This window comes from Egretta garzetta, unplaced genomic scaffold, assembly GCF_000687185.1.
Source record: "Egretta garzetta isolate BGI_Z169 unplaced genomic scaffold, ASM68718v1 scaffold14, whole genome shotgun sequence".
Lineage (NCBI taxonomy): Eukaryota > Metazoa > Chordata > Aves > Pelecaniformes > Ardeidae > Egretta > Egretta garzetta.
In genome coordinates this window covers 3,706,653-3,729,424 of record NW_009259588.1, presented here as the reverse complement: position 1 = coordinate 3,729,424, position 22,772 = coordinate 3,706,653, and the positions used below count along the sequence as shown (strand labels likewise).

Here is a 22,772-nt window from a genome sequence, read left to right as displayed (position 1 = left end):
ACTGACTCATGATGTTTGAATGCCAGGAGTTGGCAATACTGCTAGATGAAGTGTTAAATCACTTCAAGATCTGCCCTGATCATCAGCTTTTTTCACAAAGAACAGTGAGAAGACAATATACATGTAACCAAAAAGTAAAGCTCGTGCAAAGGTGTCGTTATTAGATGCTCAAAGCACTGTATCCTCTCCCTGAAAGAATTTTGACTTGAGAGTGAATATGTTAATAGCCACTCATATGTGACCTTCCAAGATCCAGGCAAAAAATACATTTGAGCATCTCTTTCAAGATGATACTACACTACTGGCATGTCTTCCATTACCTTGTGCTGCAACTTATTACTTGAAAGGGTGACAGCAGTTAAATTGTGTTGCTCAAGTAACACAGCCCGTGCCCACCTGCTTTGATATTGTTTCCCACTTCTAAAAATCCAAAGGAAAGGCAGAAATGTTTTAAACTAAATATTGGCCCCTGCGTGGGTCTTTTCACTTCCACTTCTCTCCTTTTCCCTTGAGCACAAAAATCTTTTATATTTGTGGTTTATATATGGTCTTGTGGTATTTTCTCTTGCTGTTTAACTAGTTTTACCTTTATGTGGTATGCTCGTGCCTCTGAGGCAGAGCGCAGTGGAGGAGGACGTTTAAAATTAGATGCAAAATTATAAACCTTTGATAAAATGCTGATAAATCTTTATGTAATGCGTATTTAAAATCACTCAAAATCAAGAAATCACGTTGCCAAATCACAAGTCAGCAGTGCTGTTGTATGCCACCAGGGCACTGTTGGAAGAAAATATGCTGGATTTGGATTTTCTGTCAAAATCTTCCTTGTTTCTAGATCCCACAGCCCTGTGAACAGAATATAAAATACCCATTTTAATTAAATAATTAAATAAATATCATTAGATGCTATTGGGACATTTTCAGCTAAGCCCGTTTTGCTGACGTGAGATGTGTATCGTGGGACGCAGAGAAGTTAGGATATGTAGGACATCATTGCCTGTGTTGGACGAAGAATGGGTTTCTTGCCGTGGAAGCTCTATCTTGCCTTATAGACATGTACAGTGCCCTCAGCTAATAAACTGAAGGATACGTCTTCTAAATAAGCTCTAGCTAGCACAAATGGGTGAAAAGGGTATAAATCACAAATATATTTCAATTTATATTAATAAAAAATTAAACAGTTTAGAAGCTGGGTCACTGGTTAATCAGAAACGCCATGGAAACAGCATGAGCTTTAGTAGCAACGATGAGATCATAGACAAGGGCTTTAAAAACAACACTGAATAATTCTGTGGATTTCTTGCCTGCTGTGCTTAATATTTTTAATCTGAAATTACTAATAAAATATCTGTTGCTCTGGCAGATTTCAGGCACAGGTTCCCAACATGAGGGGTAAAGCAAATGTCCTACTATCTGCATCCGCTGCAAAGGCAAAGCTGTGCCATATTTTTTCATAGGTATTTAAGGCCAAGAGGGACCATTATAGCCATGCAGTTTGACCTTCTACGTAACACAGACCAGAGAATTTAACTCAGTGATTGCTGCCCTTGGGCTAGATTTCAAAAGTGGAGAGAGATTTATTCCTTTCTTTTTTTCTTTTGATCCCTCAGTGTGTTCAACTGCCTGAATCTGGCTCTTTGTTAAAATGAAGAGACTGTAGTTTTAATTTATGTTTTGTTTTCAGAATATGCATATATATATATACACACACATATATATATATATATGTAAAAAATACATAGGTGTGTGTGCAGACACACGTTTAAAATGGTTTGCATTTGTAATAATAGTTGGCACCACCACAGAGATGACCTCAGATTTCAAAGGATACATAGACTCATAGGAAAACAGGGAGAGAGAAAGGATGGCAGAAGGTAGCATGACCTTCACATGCAACTCATCATGGGCCTCTCTGGTGAAGTGTTTATACTTCATATTAAGTCAGCACAGGGAGGGATTAGAGGCCTGCGGAGAGAAACAACTTGCCTCACCCTGAAGAAATTGCCAAAAATGTAATGTAGGACAGAGACTTCTCAGTTGGGGCTCATTTTAAAAAGGCAGAACCAGGCCAGGGGCTCAGCCCTTCGTTAGGCGCTGAAGTTGAAAGCTCCTTCCCTGTGCCTACTGTGGGAAAAGGCTAGGCAGAAACGTGCACGCTGAGGAGCAAGTGCGGAGCCGCCTCCTTTGCTGCCCTTTGCATCTGCGCTGGACTGAAGCTGCGAGGTTTTTATCTTTTGCTTCAGAAAGGTTTCCGGGGAAAGCTCTCCTGAGATTCTTTTACTTTGCCTTACGTGGGCTAAAGATAATTTTGTAAAAATAATTTTTACAAAAACCTGTAATCATTTTGTGTACTCTAAGAAATATGGCAAACACGGTAGGATACTGTGCAGACCTTCAGCTGGTTTGCGTTTACTGCCAATGAAGACCCTTGGCCACCGTTGGAGAAACACTTTCTGTTAAGTGGTCCATTAAGTGCTGTAGACTGATTAACAAAGCAGACTTATTTATTGTCACTGGAAGTTGACCTGGAAGATTATTTTAAAGAAAAACCGCGATGAAAAGTTAATCCAATTTGCATAGGTAAATACTTAAGAAGCAAGACTATGTAAAAATGAATTTTTGTTAGGATGGCTACCCTCTCTTTCACATTGCCCATGATAACCATGACCAGTCTGAATGACCTCCCAGTGCGCCTTTTTATTGATAGTTCCCAGCAGGGGTTTCAGTCTGATAAGTAGGTCAGGATTCAGTTAGTCTGATTCCCATTTGAATGCATGACAAAACAGGAGGATTTCAGCTTTGCTGTCAAAAAGGTTCTTCTCTTTCATGTTCAGGTTATCTAATACCTAGAGGACAGGTGCAGGGGTAAAAAAAAAAATCACAGTGGGGAGGACAGTAAGGAAAAGAAAGTATTAAAATTTAATCCTCTGAGTGATAGCGTGACTAATGACTCTCTAATCTCTACTCTGCCTTTTCCCATCTACAACAGAGTTGTCCTGCTGCAGACAGTACTTAATGTCCCAAAATATTTTGTAGCCACCTTTAATTTATGAAGTGATCTCCCACTTATCATCACAGCACTATCTTTTTGGACGGGAAGAGAGGGTGTGTTGATACATTCTGCCCTCCTCCACAAAAATGCAGAAGGTCCAGGGGGCAAAACTGAACTTGCTCTGACAATTCCTGCTTCTCCCTTTTCTCCATGTGCTGTGTCCTGGGAAGGGAGTTCATGCAAATTTCCCAGTGCCCCTCTGGCACTGGGAAAGGAAATTTAATCTAATTTACTAATTCACCCATAGGCTTATGATGAATAGAAAATGAAGAGGTGTGTCATCTCGTCCGGTGAAGTTGGGGGTGATGAGCTGCAACCAACAAATATATTACAAAAAAGATAGCAAGCTGGACTAAAACCAAGTTCTCATTGGTTAATTATTAGTCCACTGTTCATTATGATGTCTAGTTTCAATCCTAATGAGGTGGAACTTGATGAGATAATTACTTTGAACTACAGGATTCTGTTTGCCCACAACAAAAGCTTATAGTATGGTATCATCTCATCGAGCCCTTCCCTTTTTCTCAAAAGTTATTAGTTTTCTTTTAAATGGGATGTTTGTCTTTTCTTACTTAATGAAAATGGCACAGTGACTGGAGATATCTGGTACCTATCAGGATTTATCCAGAGGTAACCACCATCTGCATGTTGTTCCTACTCAGTCTAGTAGAGAAGAATCTCAAAAAAGGAATGTCAAGGGGATATTTACTGGCAAATCTGGTACAAAGCGGGTGCCATTTGTACTCTCTGGTACAAAAAAGATGAAGTGAATTAATGTTATTGGGACTTTTTTGCATCACAGGTTTCACAGGGCATGGAGCTGAATGATACCATTTCCAAAAGATGGATTACAGTGTTATGGATGTTGCAGGTTCAACTGGCTGTGGCTCACATCGTTGGTACATAGTAAAGACACCTCAGATCTCTCTTGCATCCCATCTTTGCTGACCATTTGTTTCAGCCTAGAGTGTAGGAGCATTTGTGAGTATACAAATGAAAGAGTGCCTGCGTTTTATTGCTTTGACCCATGGTGTTAGCACACATGTATAATATTTCACCAAGCAGTTACTCAAAATTATAGGGTTTTAAAATAATTTTTCCAAAAAGGATGTGATGTGTTGGTTGAGCCTCTTCACTTAAACGTGGAATGGCTGGATTTACCATCATTCAGTAAGGAAAGGCGATGATGGAAACTGCCTTCAGACTAAAAATAATGGAAGGTTTTTCTGTAGGTTCCAGTTTGAAGGATGCAGCAATGTGTTACAGATAGAGCATAGGACAAGCAGTTTAAGGCCTGCTTTTCTTTTCCTCCACAAATATCACAGACTTTGGATGAGGCACTTATTTTTCTCCGGTGAAAACTTCTTGGTTATAAAATCAGGTTGATACGATACAAATCTCATGCAGATGTCAAAGGGCCCAATACATCCATATTTTGATCTGAGGAGAGTCTAAGACTGAAGGAGCTCTGGAAGAGCTCTGTTGATAACAATCAAGAGAGGTTCATTGAGGGAATGGGAGGGTGTGTTGTGGTGTTGTAAAACTAAGGAAAAATAAGGAAAAGAAGCAAAATAGGTTAGTAGATAGGGTGGAAACAAAATTTAGCAAATCAAGGAAGGAATTATCAAAAAATAAAATACAATCTTACACATTTTTAAATGTGGGGGGAAAAAATGAAGGCACATATTTCTTCCATTCATTCATATCTCACTCTGGTAATGATGTCAGTATAGAATGGTGGCTTGTTTGTGTTGTGAAGTCCTTGCTTTTCTCCACGGAGATGCAGACAGGGCATGGAATAGCACCATAATGAGACGGTAGGAGCTGCCATGCTGGCTTACACTAGCTTGCTGTCTTGTCTCCACATCCTTTCTTGGCCTTTTAGCTAAAATCAAGCATAGTACCCATTCTTGTCAGTTTTATGCCACACATATCTTCAGTATGAGGACATGATGTTAAATGAGTGTGGGAAGTGGGAGGTGGATGTGGAGCTTGCTCTATGCCTGGACCAACAATGCGGGGCCCCAGGGAATAGGCCTGGGTGATGGGAGAGGGGAGCACTCGTGAGCGCTGAGAGAAAAGTGTATAAGCAAGGCACATATGCAGCAATATTTCACAACAATATTTTCCCAGCCTCCCGTGACTCGTGGTTCAAGGACTTTCTGAGCCAAAGCGGGTCTTTGTGCAAATTCTTTTCCATTCATTTTCCTGTTGTTTCTGAGCCAGGTAAATTTTAACATTCTGCAGCAAGGAGGGTGCAGCAACCTTCTCGATACACTGTGTGAAGAAGCATCCCCTTCTCTTGGCTTTCAAACTCTGATCTGCCTTTTGCATTGATGCTCCCCTAGTTCTTTTTTTGAAAGGCATAGAATAACCCTTCTTTCATTCACCTTCTTTGCGAGCCACTTACAATTTTAAAGACCCCTGTCATGTCTCTTTAAAAAGTTGGAAATTATGGTTACAATATGAATACAGTTAATTTAGTTTAATGGCAGGCTGTGTAAGAAAAAAGCTAGCAGGAAGTTAAAACAATGATCCATCCTTCAACAGACACCTCAGTGTGATTAAGAGACAATACAGGAGCTATTAACTGTCAGGCTGCAATGAAGTTAAACAGCTTGTTTTGTTTTTACTGGAAAGCAGAAGGACTATAAAGAATTTAAAATGTCTTTCAGATCAGGGCAAAGGAGTTGCTAAAAAGCTATTTCCTCATGTAAAAACCTTACTGAAAGGTCTGAGGAGCCTGAACCTCCTGAACTCTTTTCATGGGGAATAGGTAGAAGAGTTGTGTAGAGAGACCATTTATAGCTCTAAAACTCTTTTTCTTTGAAGTTTTGTCCTGTTCTTACAATTCAGACAGACAATACCGTGGTACTTGCTCTTTGTTAGAAGAACAGAGGGAAGAAACAGAAATACTGAACCCTGTCAGCCCAACATGGGTAAGCCTCATTGACATCTAGGGCATTGCAACCCACGTCAGAGCCTAAGCAGAGAAGAACTTGGAAGTTCCCAGGAGAACTGGTGAAGATTCAGGTTTTGTCAGTTGAGGAGATGCAATGAGGGCACTGTGGAGGGCATGGGTGTTTGGGAAGCCCTCCAGGCATTGTTTTCGTTTTCATATATATTTTTAATGGTTTCAGGTTTTTGCCTCCAGGATAGATATGGTTCAGGGAACTCGTAGAAGCATGCAGCATCCTTCAGAAACCCCAACCTACATTTCTTTAGAGTTTAATACCTTTGTTGGCATTGATATTTTTTTATTAAATGATATTTTGGGGTTTTTACTTGTCTGCATGCTCTGGCACTGGTTGCACTGAAGAAACTTCTGTTTCTGTAATCCTGACTTTTTGTGTATAAATGCTATTTTCTGTTTTAGCCAGAGGTGTTAAAGCAAGATGTGGCTGACTAACTGCAGGTACTTTTCAACACTGGGTGTCTCCTCACTTATCTTCAGACTGGTGTCAGTATCGAATTTGCAGGTGTTTAACCGTGGGTCCCAAAGGTTGTGTTCCTGGCTGTAGATATGCCCTGTATTAGAGCACAGGACTGTGAGCAGAAAATTCCAGCTCCACTTCCAGGGCGTCTCACTGACTTTTGCTGAGGATATGAGGTGGTTTTAGCCTCCATGAAAGAAGTACATTAGTTTCTTACAATAGTGTGGCCCAGTGTGCTATTTGGAAACTCAGTAACATTCATCAGTGAAAGAAATTTCTGAATGACGCCTTCAGCAGTAATGTTGGTGCTTAAAAATTTCTCAGTGGAGTGATTATACCAAATGTTGTTATAGTTCTCATTTTACCTAGATTGTCCCCCAACCAAAGGAACTCAGCTAAATCCATGAACTATTTCTTCACATGCAGCAAAATATTGCTGCTGTGGAAAAACCATCATCATCTGTGGAGAAGGTGATGCTCAGCTTTTGCTGTGCTCTGGAGCGCTGTAGCAATGCTTTTTTTCCCCCCTCCTCCTGCCTCTGCTTTGCGCCCTGTGAAGAAATTACTCAGGGAGTTGTTGAAACCTACCTTTGTAAATTCAAGGCGGGAGTCCTCAATCTTAATTTCTTCAGTTACTGCAGCCAGCAGTGGCCAAATGTACCCATAGCATCCATAGATGGCAGCAGCCACAGGTACCACATGGGGTGACTGGCGCAGGGACTCCTGCCTTTATTGCACGTTCTTGAGGTGTCCCTCACTCTCTTCTGTCACGTAACCTCACCCCCTCCAAACTGGTCCCAGTACAGAGCCAGTGTATTTGCCCCACATGAATAAGGGGACCTTAACCTCATACTCTCATCTACCTCTCCCATCCCTGCATCACAGTCACATCCCTTCACTAACATTTTTTTGTACAAAACCACAGATTAAGCCCATGTTCACTTTGTGTCAAAATATACTTGCAGATGCTTGATAAAAGTCTGTAGCTACAAGACGGTTCTCTCTGTATTGCAACTTTTTACATGTAAGATGCCCGTGTATATTGCAAGACATCTGAATTAGAGATGATGGGGTTTGTTAGCCACTGCTTCCTGCTTCCAGCAGTAATTGCGGAAGGCAGGTTCCGGAGCCTTGGCTGAGCACTTGTCTCTAAACCTGCACTTCCTTCCTCACCCAGCTTCCCACTCAGCTCCTGAGAGCATTTCCAACCAGGGCAAGGATTGATTTAGTGCACTGGTTATTGGCTCAGACACCTGCCTTTCAGTCTTGGTTGAAACTCCCAGTGTTTCCAAGCTGTGGTGTGTTGGCTGCTTGTGGCACACTAGTGTGTTTAAAATGCTACCTGGCTGGAGGAGAGATCGATGCTCCCTTCTCAGTGGTGGTCCCTGCTGCTGCAAGAACTGTCACAGGGAAAAAATGTGCACGTCTGTGGCTTTTAGTACCTTATGGGCAGAGCCATCCTTTGTAAAGCCTTGCTTTGGCCATTTTCCAACTGAGAGAGGCCAGAAAACAGTCTGGCAGCAGCTTCCAAGGAATCTCTCATGTCCAACAGCCTGGGCCAGGTGGACCGTTTCAACTCAGGAGTTCATGTGTTTTGCCAGCCAACTTCTTTTCTATGCTTAATGACTTTTGCAGCACATTCTGGGCAGCTCCAGTTAATCTCATCCGTTCATCCCCCTGTGACCTCGTTCAGTTTCCTGGAGAATGGAGTGTGAAGGTGCAGTTGGCCTCTTCTGTACTCCAAACCCTCCGGCTGCCCGTGCTGGTGGACAGGGGAGCACATGGTAGCTCTGTAGCTTATGCCGAGTTCTTGAGTGTCTCCATGACTGGAGAAGTACTTGTCCTTGGAGAGATCAGTCCTCCATTGGAGAAATCCTGACAGCATTGATATTTCAATGCAAATTTTAATTTATAAGCTGTGGCCTGTACATGCTAAACCACTCATCCTGTTATATGCTGAACTTATGCTGGATTTTTTTTAGAAAAGAATGTGGAAAACCATGCAAATATTCCTAGAGAATAAATGGGCAATTACTATATTTCTTATGTAAATAGGATATAGAATATACAGATGGCTGGTTTAGTGTCTACCGCTGTATTGGCATATGCAGATAGTTGCTTTGTGTACATATGTGTAACAGTAACTGAATATTAAAATTGAACAGTCATATAGCACTCTGTATGTTTTCCCTCATTTTAAAAAATCTGGCCTGCTTTATTTAGGCAATGTATTACTATTCTTTTTGGAACGTCTGTACAATATTTACTGAACTCATAAGTCAAAATATGATTTCAGTTTTCACAAATGGAAGCACACTTACCATTTCTGTGGTCTCATCCTGTTTGCATTTAATAAAAAATTCACGAGTTGAATATTAAATTTTGAGAGAGAAAAGCATTTCGCAAAAGACGTTCATAAAGATGTCTAACACAGAGAGGATACATCAGATGGAAAACTCCTCAATATGCTGGAATAATTACAAACTCCTTCTAATAAAATTTATTAATGGGATTTTTCAGATGTGGCTTAGGATACTCACATGGAACATTTAATAAGCTAAAGTCTATAAACACTCCATCTAGGGACTGGAATCATTATTTGGACCATCTTTAAAAGGTCTGCCATTTATTCAATAGTCTATAATGGGCTTTATGAGCTGTAGGAGTTCATTATGCAAATACCTATTTAAGATTTGTATGGACCACAATTAAAAACATAGCTGGAGAAAATGTGATGGTTTTTACATGCCCAGTAGGCAGGCTCCAAAGTGAAGTATCTCCACTGCTTCAACTTATTTTAGTACGAAACTAGCTTAAGAAAAATGCATTTTCACTATGAATACCTGTGTTGCCTTACTTTCCCTCTCGGAGTTTATTTCCAAGCATAATAGTTAAAGTCCACCATTGAAGCAGGACAGAGAATGAGATGTACTTTCGTTATTGCACGTCACTGTTAGGGAGTGTTCTTCTGAGACCTTTTTTTGCCAGCATCTTCAATAGGGTTCTATCTGCAAATGAGCTTATTGTATAAACTTAAAATGGCCACATTTCACAAAAGATTTTTTAAGAGAGCAACTTGTCAAGCCTGGGGTGTCAGTAAATTATCGCCTTCTTGAAACCTGAGGAAACTGAACTTGTGGCAAGGGTGAACGCTGCAGATGCCAGCAAAGATGTTAACACATCCTTGCCTTCGTTCTTCCTTTTGTCTACAGTTGCAGTGTTTCATTTGCCTGGAGTATGATCGGATCCAGAGAGGAGCGTTGTCCCCTTCCACTGTTTTTTATGGAAGCTGAATGTGCTGAGTCTCCCCTGACATTGACCATAAAAGACTTACTTAGGGCTTTCATTTGCCATCAGTGGGGGAGGCATTTTCTGACACGTGTAAGGTGCAACTAAAGGCTGTAAGAGTCGCTTCAGGACACTAATACATAAAAACTTCACCCCACAGAGTTATCACTCTAGTGTTAAGTTGCAAATGAAGTGGAAAATCTGTGATAACAAGACATAATAGTGAAGCAATTGGATTGGGGCCTTTGTGCCCTATTTTTTGTGTCTTACAAGAAATCATTACTTGTATGAAAGGGAGAATATTTTCTTCCCTTTCGTGGCAGCATTATGAATTTTATTTTGTAGAGACTGGTTATTGCATTAAGCTTGTTCATGTTCTTATCTAAAAACATTAGCAGTCATATTACAGATAATGTGTTGTTTTGTACTCTTTATCTGCAGATCCCACAACAATATAAGATGAAATTACCCTTGTGCTGGGAACTAATAGTGTATTTTGTATCTCCTCCCCTAACGTTGCCAGATAGCATTAATCATAAATGTCAATGAAGTCTCCAGATGACTTCCTGACTTTCGACGAAAGGCCTTCATCTCAGCCTCTTAAATTCCAAGGTCAAGGGGAATGTAACATTCAGAATAATTATTAGCATTATTTTACCTTGACATTTCAGCCCTGCTTTCAGTTTAGCATTCCAACCAGGCAGTGAAGACGAATGTCATCTTTCGATTCACTGGAGGGAATTGCCCCAATTAAACCTGACTTTAAGGATATCTAAAGCCCTGTATTAATGTGCTGTCCTGTTTTTTAGCAAGAAATACTTCATGAAGGAGAGAAACTTTCATTAAAAGCATTCAAGATTTACTGTGACAAGAACAAGCAATTTTTGAATTGCAGTTTCCCCCCTAGGCTAGGATAATAATCAGTGCTTCTCATTTTCAGAGGAGTCAGTGGTTGCACTGCCCTAAAGATTCTTTTGCCTTTCGTTTCAGCTAAAAGGTCAGAGTTATAATTTTGTCTCATCATGAACTATTAGTGGTACCTTGTCAAAACCTTGTTGCATGTCCAGGATCTTGCGCCCGTCCTTTGTACATACCTGCATTTACTTAATTTTTTTAACATCATATCAGGTAATAGGGACAGACTATGTTGTTTCTGGGCTTTTTCCCAGCAAGGGAAAATGTTTTCACCAAAGCACAGATGAAAAGAAGACACAGCCACTGTGCCACACACAGCCCCACAGCTATTTGACCTTGACTGGGTGGAGAGCTGGCAGTCTGGTTCAGTCAAACGATTTTACTTATTCACTTCCTGCAAACGTTTGATGATGAGGTTCTGGAAGTCTCTTTCGATAATGAGGTAAATAACTGTGTGAATGTCATTCACTGTAAATTGGTGAGAAAGCAGGTGCATACAGATGAATGACAGACAGCAGTTAGTCTTCAGGCGGTGGGCTTTTTTGGTACAGTACAGAGAACAAATCCAGTTCCTGTGATGAGCACCATTTATTTCAATAGTGTTGTTCCCATTTGATCTGTGGCAAAGCTTTGCTGTAGAGGAAAAAATGGACCCTTGCTGCAAAGGGATATATATATAAGACTGCACAACTTCAGCTCCCTGTTCTTATTAGTTGCTTTTCCTGCTAGACTATGCCTTTCTGTGAAACCTTGAAGATAAAATTGTTTTGCATGTTTTGGGCTGTAAGTCATGGCTACTCTCCAGCTGATAGCAAATTGCTATTTGCATCTGTTACGGTTGTGTGCCCAGTGTGCGATTTTACACAACTGCTGTGGCCCGTACTGTTTCGATGGAAGTGAAATTTATTGACTTCTAGTTAAATTTGACTTTGGGACTTCACCTAACTGGAAAGTAAATTGATTGATGCTGACACTCCTTTTCTTCTAACCTCTAGCTCCCTGCAGATTCATACTTGAAATGCTTTTGTCTCCAGCACAAACATGCTCTTTCTCTTATTCTGTCTTTATTTTTAACTAGAAATCTTGCATAAATATCACACAAACATATAGTTCACTGCACAGATGTGTAACGATCTGCAATGTTTTTTCCCCCAGAATTTTCAAGCAAATTTGACATTGCTTTTCTACTTAAATGCTGTAGATTTTGACATGGCTTATAGTTAAAAGTCTGATTGTGCACAAATGTCAGAACACTTTCTATGAAAAGTTGGTTAAGCAGTGCCCCTCTGTAATTTATCATGGAAGTCCACAGGAGTCTTGAGTCCCTTTCCAATTTCCATTTCCTTCCTTGCTTCCTCCTATTAGATATTTACCAAGGATAGCTGACTGATCTGCAGTGAGTATATGGCCAGCAGTTCCTGACCCGTTTTTAGTTAGCTTTCATTGACTTAAGCAGTGCTGTGATTAATTGTGCTGATAAGAGAAGTGGAAGCTTCTTTCTTCCTGCCTGTCAAGCTTAACAAAAGCAGTGAATCTGAAGAACATGGCAGAGAGAGAGAGATACCGAACCCTGTGGAAATGATCCTGTGCTGTCTCAGCTAAGGATCCGGCCCATTTTGTGAAATAAAATTAAATTTATTCACTTCTTACTTAATTACATAGGTGCTTCGTTAAAGCACATATGTTGCACACACATAAGGATACAAAAGAAGTGGTTGCTGGTCTTTTACATTGTAATTTTTACTGAGTACTATCTGCTGTTGGAAGAGGGTGTAAAAAGCATTCCACTGAACATCTATATTTATTCCTTTTTTTTCCCCTTTCCTTACATTTAAAATGTACTTTTTAATTTTGTAACAATGTTTTCCCAGCTATCTGAATGTCTTATTAGTGCTAATCTACCAGATGGGCCCCGGAGAGTGGGAAAAAGAGATTCAGAAGAGCCAGCTGTAACCCAGCAAAGCAAGGTTTTCTAGATCCCCTGTTGTCCAGCTGCTTTGTATAACCTTTTGGGGAGGGCTGGCTCCTGGGGTTTCCTCTGTATTCCTTCAGGATTGCCTGAACCCATAAAATCAGGCTTTCTCATACTAGCATTTTTCTTCTATATCTCCAGCAAGCGCATTTCCAAGACTGGTGGTTTTGAGGGTTGAGAACACAAATCTATCACTTTGCACTGTCACTCTTTTATTTTTGCACAAGCCGTGCATGTTCTTTCCTAGCAATGCACTGCAGCCCACAAATTCACCTTTTCAGGAGACCACGTTCTGGTGCCATTTCTAATTTAATTAGTTCTTTGTACAGTCCCACTTCTAAGCCCTTGGAACTTAAAGCTTGGGAGATAATTATTTCCATCCCTGAAGAGAGGTCTTTCAAAATCCCTTCGCATCTTGTGGGTTAAGTGTTTAATGTTTCAGCTGGAGATTGGTAAGCATGAGAACAGAAGCTGAATGGAATGCATTGTGTTCAGTGCCCATCCATTTTAAATAATTTTTTCTTTTGGCCCTAAACTTCCTTTTTTTTGTATTAAAAATATCTTTGGTGTTACCAGTGAAGAGGAACTAGAGATTATTTTTTCCCCCTCTCAACTGGAATAAATACGGAAGGAGTGTCTGCCTGATAATGGAACTGCAGCAACACAATTGAAGGCCCTTATTGTCTGTGTTTTTCATTAAGCCATGTATGTCTTCAGAGTAATATAGAAATGCTAACAAAGGAGTGCTGTTAAGTGTGGAGGAGCAGAGATTCAAATCTATTTTTGGAGTCAAAGAAATTTTCTCGAAACACAAAAAATAAAAAAAAATTGCTCCATCGCTGACAAGAAGTCCTAAAAAATCAGTCTGTTGAGGTAATTTATATGTGTGTACACACACACAGACAGGTATTCTGTGCTGGCTTTTTAGTTTGAGACTGTTATAAAAGTGATGGAAAACAAAGGGAGTTGTTTGGGAGCACTGCTTCAGTGAATCAAAACTATTAGGGATTTTACTGTTGTGAAAACAGGGTTTATTTAATGGGCCTCTCCAAAGTTTTTTTTTCCTCTGCCTCCAAGCCAGAGTGGACACTGGCATGTGAGATGATTGCAGGCTGTGAATTTTCAAAGAGGTTTAAAGTAACAAGACCACCCCAGTCGCTCTGCTAATGCTGCTGCTGCCCTTAGAAAGAATTCTGTAAGTGTTTGAATTGCAGAGGCAGCAAAGTAATTGAGGAGACTTGTTCAGGAAGCAACTTATGAACATTTCCTTACCCGAGAGCTCTTTGGTCAAGAACATGAAAGCAAATGTAGCTGAAAGAAACCTAGTAAAAACCTTAATGTAACAGCATTGATTTTCTGATTTGTGTTTTTCTGTTGGTTTTTTTTCCTCTTCTTCTATTTTAATAAATCCTCTGTACTTTTTCTAACAAATGACAGTATTCCACCCATTGCCTAAGCAGTTTTTTAAAAAAAAAAAAACCAACCAAACAATTGAGCAATTAAACAGGTTTCCAGCAGCTTTGGTTACAAAGCCATTGGGCTGCATGGAGAATATGCTGGCAGCAAACAACTGATATAATTTAATGTGGTGTAACTGAGTAATTTGGGGCATCCAGCAGGTTTTTCCTATAAGGGGCTACATCAGAGGGCCTCTTTAAGAAGTATCCTGTGATGGGCTTCTGGAGTTGGTCTCGTAGAGCAGTTACGAAATGCCTTGTGCTGATGCTGATCTATGGGCCCTGAGCTCCTGCTTTTCACCCATTTAATTAATTAGAGAAAAACAGAGCCAGAGGATAAGTGACTCTAAGGTCTCATACTTTCTTGTCATGTTGTATTACTTACAAAGAACTTGAACAGGGAGAAGGTGACCTTGCTTGTAATTGTAACATTCCTTATTTTTTATTTAATATGAGCAAAAATCTTTTGTCCCTTACGTTCACCTACTCTTAGAGTTATGGGTAGTGGGTTGCTTTAGATTTGGATCCTTCTGTAAGGAAGATTGTGTCCATCTTCTGTTGCAGAAATGATCATCAAGTCTCCTTACAGTAACAGCGCTATTTCAAGAGAAGGTAGTGGTGCACACTTTGTGACACTGTTTATGCACTCTATCTATGGGTCTGAAAACGTCTGTGTTGTGATTATTAAAAGGACAGTAAGGGCCACTAAACTGAAAACCGCAAAAAGAACATTTTTGTCCTTTTATGTTTCAAAGACTACATTGAAATGCATCAATGCACATAATAGCCATTTCTCTAGCAGAACCTGCCATGACATGGCAATGGTATGTGAGTCCATGATGCCCTGGCTCCGAGCAAGTCTTTCCTGCTTTTGGAGGGCCGGATGTTTGGAAGAGTCCTTCCTAGAAAGCAAGTCCGCTCCATCAAACCTGCTCAGGTCTTCCCCAGAGAGAGACCTCTCCCAGGAAAATGCCACTATAGAAGGAGTGATAGGTTAATTGGCTTAGTTTAAGAATATTACATTTAAAAATTGATTGCTTATACTAATACGGAAATATATTTGGGAGACTTTTTAGGTGATTTTTTTTTTCCTCTAATAGCTTTCAACAATCTTGCCTCAGTTGGCAAGATGACAGAGAGCTGTAGAGATGCTGCAAATTGCAGTGCTGCAGCGTGAGCAAGGGGCAGGTACCTTGGAGCCGTGCCCGAGATGCCCACCACCCTTTGGGGCCCTGCCTGCCAGTGGCCCGCGACGCAGCACCCCCATCCACCCCCCTCCCGGGCGAGCTGCTGGGCTGGGCGGCTCTCTCCACCAGCTTGAGGAGGAGCGAGGCAGCAACGGGGGAATTTCTGCCTTAGGTAATTGCGAAAAAATGAGTTTAAATGTATGGCGCCTATTACTGGCTGTTGGTATATAGCGTGTGCGTGTGTGAGGATAGGGAAGGGGTGTGCTGGAAGCTTCCTGTGTCCCAAGTTTCTAACCTCTGCCCAGAGGGTGCTTGTGATTGAAAAAGGTGCTGCTGCTTCCTCGAAATCTTGAAGTGGGTGGGAGACGTGAGAGAATAGGCCTCTTACAACTAAAATGGCTGCAGCAAGCGAAGATGGCACTTCCACAACGTCAGAAGCTGTTGAAACGCAAGTCGTGCTGACCAGCAGGTAGCTAATGGGAGCAGTCGCCACAAAATGATAGTTTTTAGTCCTGGCAATACATCATCAGTTTGATCAGTTTAATACAAAAATATGTTCCACTTCCAAAATGTGCCCAGTAGTTTGAATCAGTGTAGTACCATGACTTCTTCTTTAGTTCACTAATATTTGAGGCGATTTGTTTCTAAAATTTTCACTGCTGGCTTTTGGCAATTTTTTTTTTTTTTGCTACTGTGTTTCAACCTGATTGCCTTTCAAGCCATGACTGTTTTGTATATAACTCTTACAGCTACTTTACAGAGAAGCTCCATAGGTAGTTTTCCATCATATTCATGAAGAGCGCAAGAAGAAATCTGTTTCCCTAATGTAACCTTAATGACTGAACCTTAAAAGAAATATGTTAATCAACACCCAGTTGCTTCAATATTTATGCTGAAACAATATCTTGTGACTGGGCATCCTTTTAGATAAGTGTGATTAATAATCCTTTAACTTAAAGTGTTGGAGGATGAAAGTAGATCTGGTACTTTTGACAGTGTATTCAAAACACCACCTAGTATAAACTAAGACTGAATGAGAGTTTTGGCGACTCTGTCTCTTCACCTGTGAGCAGTCATTTTTAAAAACCACTGTATTTCAATCAGATAACTACATCTGCTTGCATGCACAGGCCATTATGGAAACTGTGCTGGAAAGTTGCTTGGTGGTTAGCCTCATGATGTCTGGTTGCTTGTTCAATTTTGAAAAAGTTTTTTTCAGGTGTAGATGCTCAAGTTATGTACCGATACAAATGCAGTTGCAAGCATTGTAGTCAGGCAGTTGAAATTATACCCACAGAGCAGCTAGGGAATATGTTTTGCATGGGCAGCTACTCGAAATGTTTTGCAAGTGTTTCTTAGGCACCTATGGAAAAAAGTGCTAACAGAAAAACAAAAGTCTGGCATTGCTCATTCAGTGTTGGAGCCAAAGGTCCAAAATAGAAATGGGCAACATAACAGTCTCTTTTGGTGATTAATATAAAGCCTCTGTTAGAGTTCTTAACTCAGATCAGTCCTAAATATAATAGCAGGTGAGCTAGGAAGCAGTGGAGAGAAACTTGTGAGAGAAAGAGCAAATGAGCTGCATTTTTCTTAGTAAGCTCTATCAGAGAACTGACTCACTGACTAAAACTGGTTAAACCAGGATGCTCAAGCCTTCAGGAGTTAGATGCCTTTACAGGCATCTGTTTAAGGAAAACCCACACCTTTCATTTAAAAAAAATGCCATTCTACATTAATGGGCCAAGTTGTCTTATCCAGAAAACTTTGATCAAAAACTTTGGTGGTTCTTCAAAGCTGATCCTAACCGCTATGGGTGGAAAGCCAAAGTGAAAAGTATGTGAAGGTTTTTCATACCTCCTGCTTTCCTTTCAGTTGGAAATGCCAGAAGAGGGGCTTTCTCATTTCCCGTGTGGTTGTTTCCCCTGTTTCTCATCCTAGGAGTCCTTGGTGAAAAGGGGATTGTGGTTCATGATTGTGAAACCTCTTTGTTGTTCAGAGAGCAATGTTACAAGAGCAAAAGGGTGATCTGTGCTAAGAAATAGGTGATATTATTATTCCTTCTGTGTTTTTCTACCACTAACATAAACTTGGGCTTAGCAGTGAGGAGTACTGAGGCTGTAGTCTTTAGTACAAGTGCCCTCAGCTCATCTATACTTAATGGAAGGTAATGATGCTCAGCATCTCATAGGACTTGCCTTCATACCCTGGTTTAAAAGAGGGGTTAAGTAGGTCACAGGAGTGCTTTCCGCTGTCTTTTTCTTAGTCGTCATATTTTCCATCCCCCTGCTTCAGAGACAAACTAATTTGGGAAGACTCATGAGTGGTAATAAAGAGAGGCAAAGCTGAACCTGGTCGAGCCTCCCTCTGTAAAGTGAAGGAAAGCACTGTTGGGCATGTGAAGTCAGTCAATTCAAGGGGGAGCTTAAGTGCTCTCCACTCATCTGAAACCATCTTGGGAAGTTTTATGAAACTCCACAAAGGCAGTTGTAAGATTGTAGTGGGTGGGAAGACCCAAGAAACTGGGTGGAGTGGTGAGAAAATTTTAAGAATAGCTGGCAATTAATCTTAGCTCCTGGGACTTAGGGACTTTCCAATGCTGGCAGGTCTCAGTATGTGTGTTGTTATTCAGGCTACATGCCAAGAATATTTAATGCTGACTGCTGAGTGTGTTGGAGAAAAGTCATTGTGCAGGCACTGTCACTCAAAGGAAATACGCCACGCCATAACCATCGATGCAACAGTCATTTTGCAGACAATGAGCACTGACATTTGGATAGCAAATGGAACAAGCAGTAAAAAAAGGTGGGGAGGTGGGGAAACCTTTGTCTTTTTGGTAGTTAAGACCATTAAATCTGTTAGTATACATTGTCTGTGCATGGGTCCCAAGATGCTGCTGCAGTTGTGATAATGACAGTGCTGCGAGAGGGTCTTGGGGCACACGGGGAAAAACTGGTTGTTGAAATAACAACGGCCCTTTGTGCTGAAAAAGCACTGTCTCTGTCCTGTAAAAAATGTACTTTAAAATACAACATAAAGCAGCAAAACCAGAGAAAAATCAATAAAGGGTGGCAGAAAAGAGGAAAACTTAGTTTGGGTGTAAGATAAAGATGTGAGTTGCCCTCAGATTTCAGCTGAGCCTGGACTTCAGACCTTACTTTGTGTAATAAGCTACCTGTTAGTTGTGACCGGCTGGGATGTGCCCTTCCCGCTGCAAGACGTCAGTGAGCGTTTGTGGAACAAGCACATTTAGAGAGCTGGGCTGGGCTGGGCAGGGAGGCTGGCTGAGCAAATGAAGAGACAGGGGGCTCTCCCCAAACTGAGCCAAGCAAAGACACATGGCTATGGGAAATGTGTGTGCATGGCCACCCTGCCCCTTTTAGCCACACCATGCCAGTTGCCCCCTGCTTGTTGCCCCACATATGTCCATTCGAGGAGCTTCTGAGGCCCCCCGGCAGCACCCGGGGCCGCAGCACCCACGCTGCAGGCTGCATGGGGTGACCCTGATGCTTGGCAGCGGCGCTGGCGCTCCCCGGTCCCTCGCCCGTGCGGCATGCACACTGCACCCACCACATCCCGCCTGCCACCCTTCAGCCATGCTTGTGTGCCGAGGCAGTGGCGGGCGCAGGGGAGAAGCAGGAGACAGGCAGAAAGGCAAACACACCGCAGCGAGCGGCAGCCTCTTGGCTGCTGCAGGGCCAGTCGGCCGCCTTATCTTTGGGACTTGACTTGATAACCCCGGCGCCAGTGCCGGTCTCCTGCAGATTATCGGCTGGTCACTGCCTTAGATGTGCAGGACAGGATCAGTGCCACACTTTGTCACGGTCCTTGAGGGAATACACGTAGTGCTCCAGGGCACTCTGAGAATGGCCTCAATTATTAATAACCATTATGATTTTTTCTGTCAGACTCTCAGGTATTGCTGATCATCATGGATTATTTATACACCCTAGTGCTGATTGCACCAGCTCTGTATCATCAGCCCTCCAGTGTCTTACCTTTCTGGCTGGCATCCTTTTTCCCATGCAACAGCCCCTGCTCCATCACAGGTGTAGCAATCTGTCTGATGAACAGCTGTATTCCCTGTTCCCCCTGTTGTGGATGCAGCCATAGTAGTGACTTCAGAGAGTTCAACCACATCCTTCATTTATTCAAGATGTGTTTGTGGTAAAGGATAGGTGAAGGAGGTAAAGGATGTGCCCGGCTCAGCTTTGGTGGCTCGAGGTTGTGGTCCACAGTAGTGGTAGTGCTATAAGTGGTGTTTTTCACCCTATCCTTTCTGATGTTTAAGACATCCTTCTCCTCATCCAACTGGTGATCAGGTTGTTCCCCCCACCCCCTGCTTTTCAATGATAGCTTGATGCACATCCATCAGCATCGTGGCTTCCTTCCCAAAGACAACATGAGGCATGTTCTGAAGGCAGGATCACCTCCAGCTTGGAGAATTATAGTTCCTGGTCTTGTGAAAGCTATCTTGTTTTACCCATCCTTGGAATCCAGCCTGTGTGTATTCTTTTGACAGCTTTTCCCTCACAAAGAGATCCTATTTCTGCCTGAAAAATACTGCCAAACTAGAAACAGTTGAGATTTTTTTCAGACGGGTAGGTAGATGTGGCTATTGCAAGTTTCCTATCTGCAACTGCAGTCCTGTGCACGCTGCATGGCTGTGTTAGTACAGGCCTTGTGCCGTTTCCAGCCTTCGCCACACAAAGCTGACTCACAGCAGGCTCCGTGGGAGGCAGTCTCAGATGCCAGCTGTCTGGAATGCCAGTTATGTGGAGCCTTCATCAAGGTCCCACAGGGGACAGAACGCTCCTGAGGTACAATCTGTTGATGGAGAGGTGGAGGCCCCTCCATGTCTTTGTCACTGTGGGTGGATGGTGTTGTGTCTCCCGGGTGCCACCAGAGCACTCTGCAGAAGCAGCTGAGGAAACCAGTCCTAGCAAGAATGACACGGGAGAAGCTTAGATTAAAGAAAAGGAGCAAGCAACAGATCAAGAAGAGACTGGAGAAAATGGGCCATGTGCAAAGCCTCCAAACTGAGATCTAGACACTGAGCTGAGTGGATGAAGTGAATAACCAAAGAAGAGAAGGGTCACAGGTACTGAGAGTGGTAAACATCTGTCTAAATAAGTCTCTCATCCACTGGTTATTAAAAACAAACAAACAAACAAAAAAGGAAGAAAGGTCTATCCTTCCTTTTATTAACTGTTTTTTCTTCTGCCTCAGTATGAAGAATAAATGTATTCCCTGATTCAAAATGTAGAATTACACTCAGGGAAAAACAAGCATAAAACCCCTCCTGTGCCAGCACTGCCCATGTCTGATTAGCTAACTTCGCAGCTCGGGGCTGGGCTGTGTAGAAAGCTTCTGGGCCAGAGACTTTGGCTGGAGGAAAAGGAGTAAGTCTGCAAAGGGTCGAGGGTACGCTTTATGGGTAATGTTAAACCAGTCTAAAGGCTTAGTGCCTCCAGAGAGGCTATTACCTTGGTACCTTCCTTTGCTTCCGCAGTGAGCCAGCACAGGGAGTCACACCAGCAGGAAAGGACTCACCGTTTGAAGGTCTACAACTCTTCAGAAGTTTGCTCAGCACCAGGACCAGGAGGTTAGAGTATTAGGCTGGGGAAGTGAGACCCCTGCTTGAGGTGGTGGTCTGTAACTGGAAGGGCTAAACCTGCTGCGCAGAACAGAACTGTCTCTTCAATATCACCAAAACTCTCAAAGCAGGTTCCTGTAGGAACAGCGGAGGTGTAGTCACCCCCAGGTACCCATTACTCTGAGAGTTTTAGGTTTACTCCCAGAGGGTTGGAGGCGCGTCTTCAAAGCCAAGGCCTGAAGCAGGGTATGTAACTTGGAGAGGAGAAGGGCTCCACAGGAAAAGCCGAACACCAGGAGCTGAATGTGGTAATAAAAGCATTTCCAAAGTTAAAGTCCTTTTGTGGGTTTCACTGTGTTTACACATGGCTTAATTGCAGCACTGTTTTTTTTCTTGTGAGATATAGATAGCTCCAAAACAACCATAAAAGCAGATAAAATAATTTATAGAGAATGTGTGTGTGTATTGCATTAAAAAATAACCTAAGGGCTTCATGATATATGAAATACTAATTGAATGCTTGTACAAAACTGGCATCTGGTGTCATCAGCAAGACAGAATTATAGACAGTGATGAGACAGTGATGTTGGTAATGCTACTGACATGCAAGAAGAAGCACGAGGAATTCTTCCCTTTTGTGTCATCAAAATCTAAGCACATGGTTAAAGCCAGAGGAGAGTGTGTGTGACAGGGAAGAGCACAAGAGAATGGTGATTTTCTGTAACACTTCCTATGCGGAGTTTTTCCCTTTTATTTTCCTCCAAAGAGGTTGGTTTGTTTAGCCTTGAGGCTGAAATTGGCTGTAATTTCCACGGACAGCAAGTTTTGCACGTGTGGTACAAGCGGTGATATTTTCAAAAAAATATGCTTGCCAAGCTTGTGAATGGGAGAATTCAGAGGTGTTAATTTCTGGGACGTGTAGCGATAGCTTAAGTGGAATCAGTATTCAGAATTCAGCTACAGTAAATATGGCATCGCCCTGCGGCCCTTATGAGAAACACATACAGGCAGCCTAACGCTATCAGAGAGATTCCTCAAGTGCAGCCAGCAGGTAGGACTCAACCTGAGCTTTGGGTATCTTTTAAATGGACTTGTTTCTGAGCCATAATGCATGACCAGCCCTGCCCCCCCAAGGATGTCTTCTGCTTTAAGTGCCTTGCTGTCTCGCAGTAACGGAGAAGGGAGTAGCGCTGCTGAGGACAGGAGGTTAAGGAGTAACTGAATGGGGAAGAAGCCAAACTAAACAAAGGTTTAGATCGATAGCTGAAAATAGTATAACTTACCATTTTCCTCTGCCAGTGGCTGACACACCACATTTTTTTGAAAAACCACAGTGAATCATTCCCAAATAAGGAAGTGTAACCTCTGTTTTCTACACTTCTGTCCTTCCCCTCATCTGGGCAAAACCTTTTCTTGCTGTATTTCTCATGACAGATTTGACTGGAGGGTTTCCTCACAGAGTTTCTGCTGGGGGCTGTTTGTTTTCTCTTGCATTTTGCAGCAGATAACAGGCCTCTGTGCTGCATAGATTAGAGCTGGCAAATTTTGCCACTGATTTCTTTAGGTGCAGCTAGAATGCCTTACTCTCCTCCTCATGTCTATACTTAAAGAAAAATTTTAAAATGCCTGTTAATGGCAGGGCTGAGGGGTTTCAGCGTTTCCTTTGGTTCTCAGCTGGCCACGTGTGCACGCTAATGAGGCACACTCACGTTAAAAGTGGGATCTGGAGCAGAGCAGAGGCCAGCCTAATAAATCTGCTGTTAGTTCAGGCTCTGCAGTGATGTTGCTGCTCCCGGCGGGAGGAAGGGCAGAAGCTGGGCATTGGGCCTGAGGGACAGAAAAGGAAATCTGCCGGGGGCAGGCAGACAGGCAGG

General features: G+C 42.2%; 1 protein-coding gene and 1 pseudogene across 1 annotated transcript in view; both read left to right on the top strand.

Annotated features, from left to right (window-relative positions):
• The window catches only part of SOX4 (SRY-box transcription factor 4), a 127,097-nt gene that overhangs the window by 6,773 nt on the left and 97,552 nt on the right, over positions 1 to 22,772 (top strand). The window lies entirely within an intron of this gene.
• Positions 4,918 to 5,080, top strand: LOC118452202 (annotated as a pseudogene).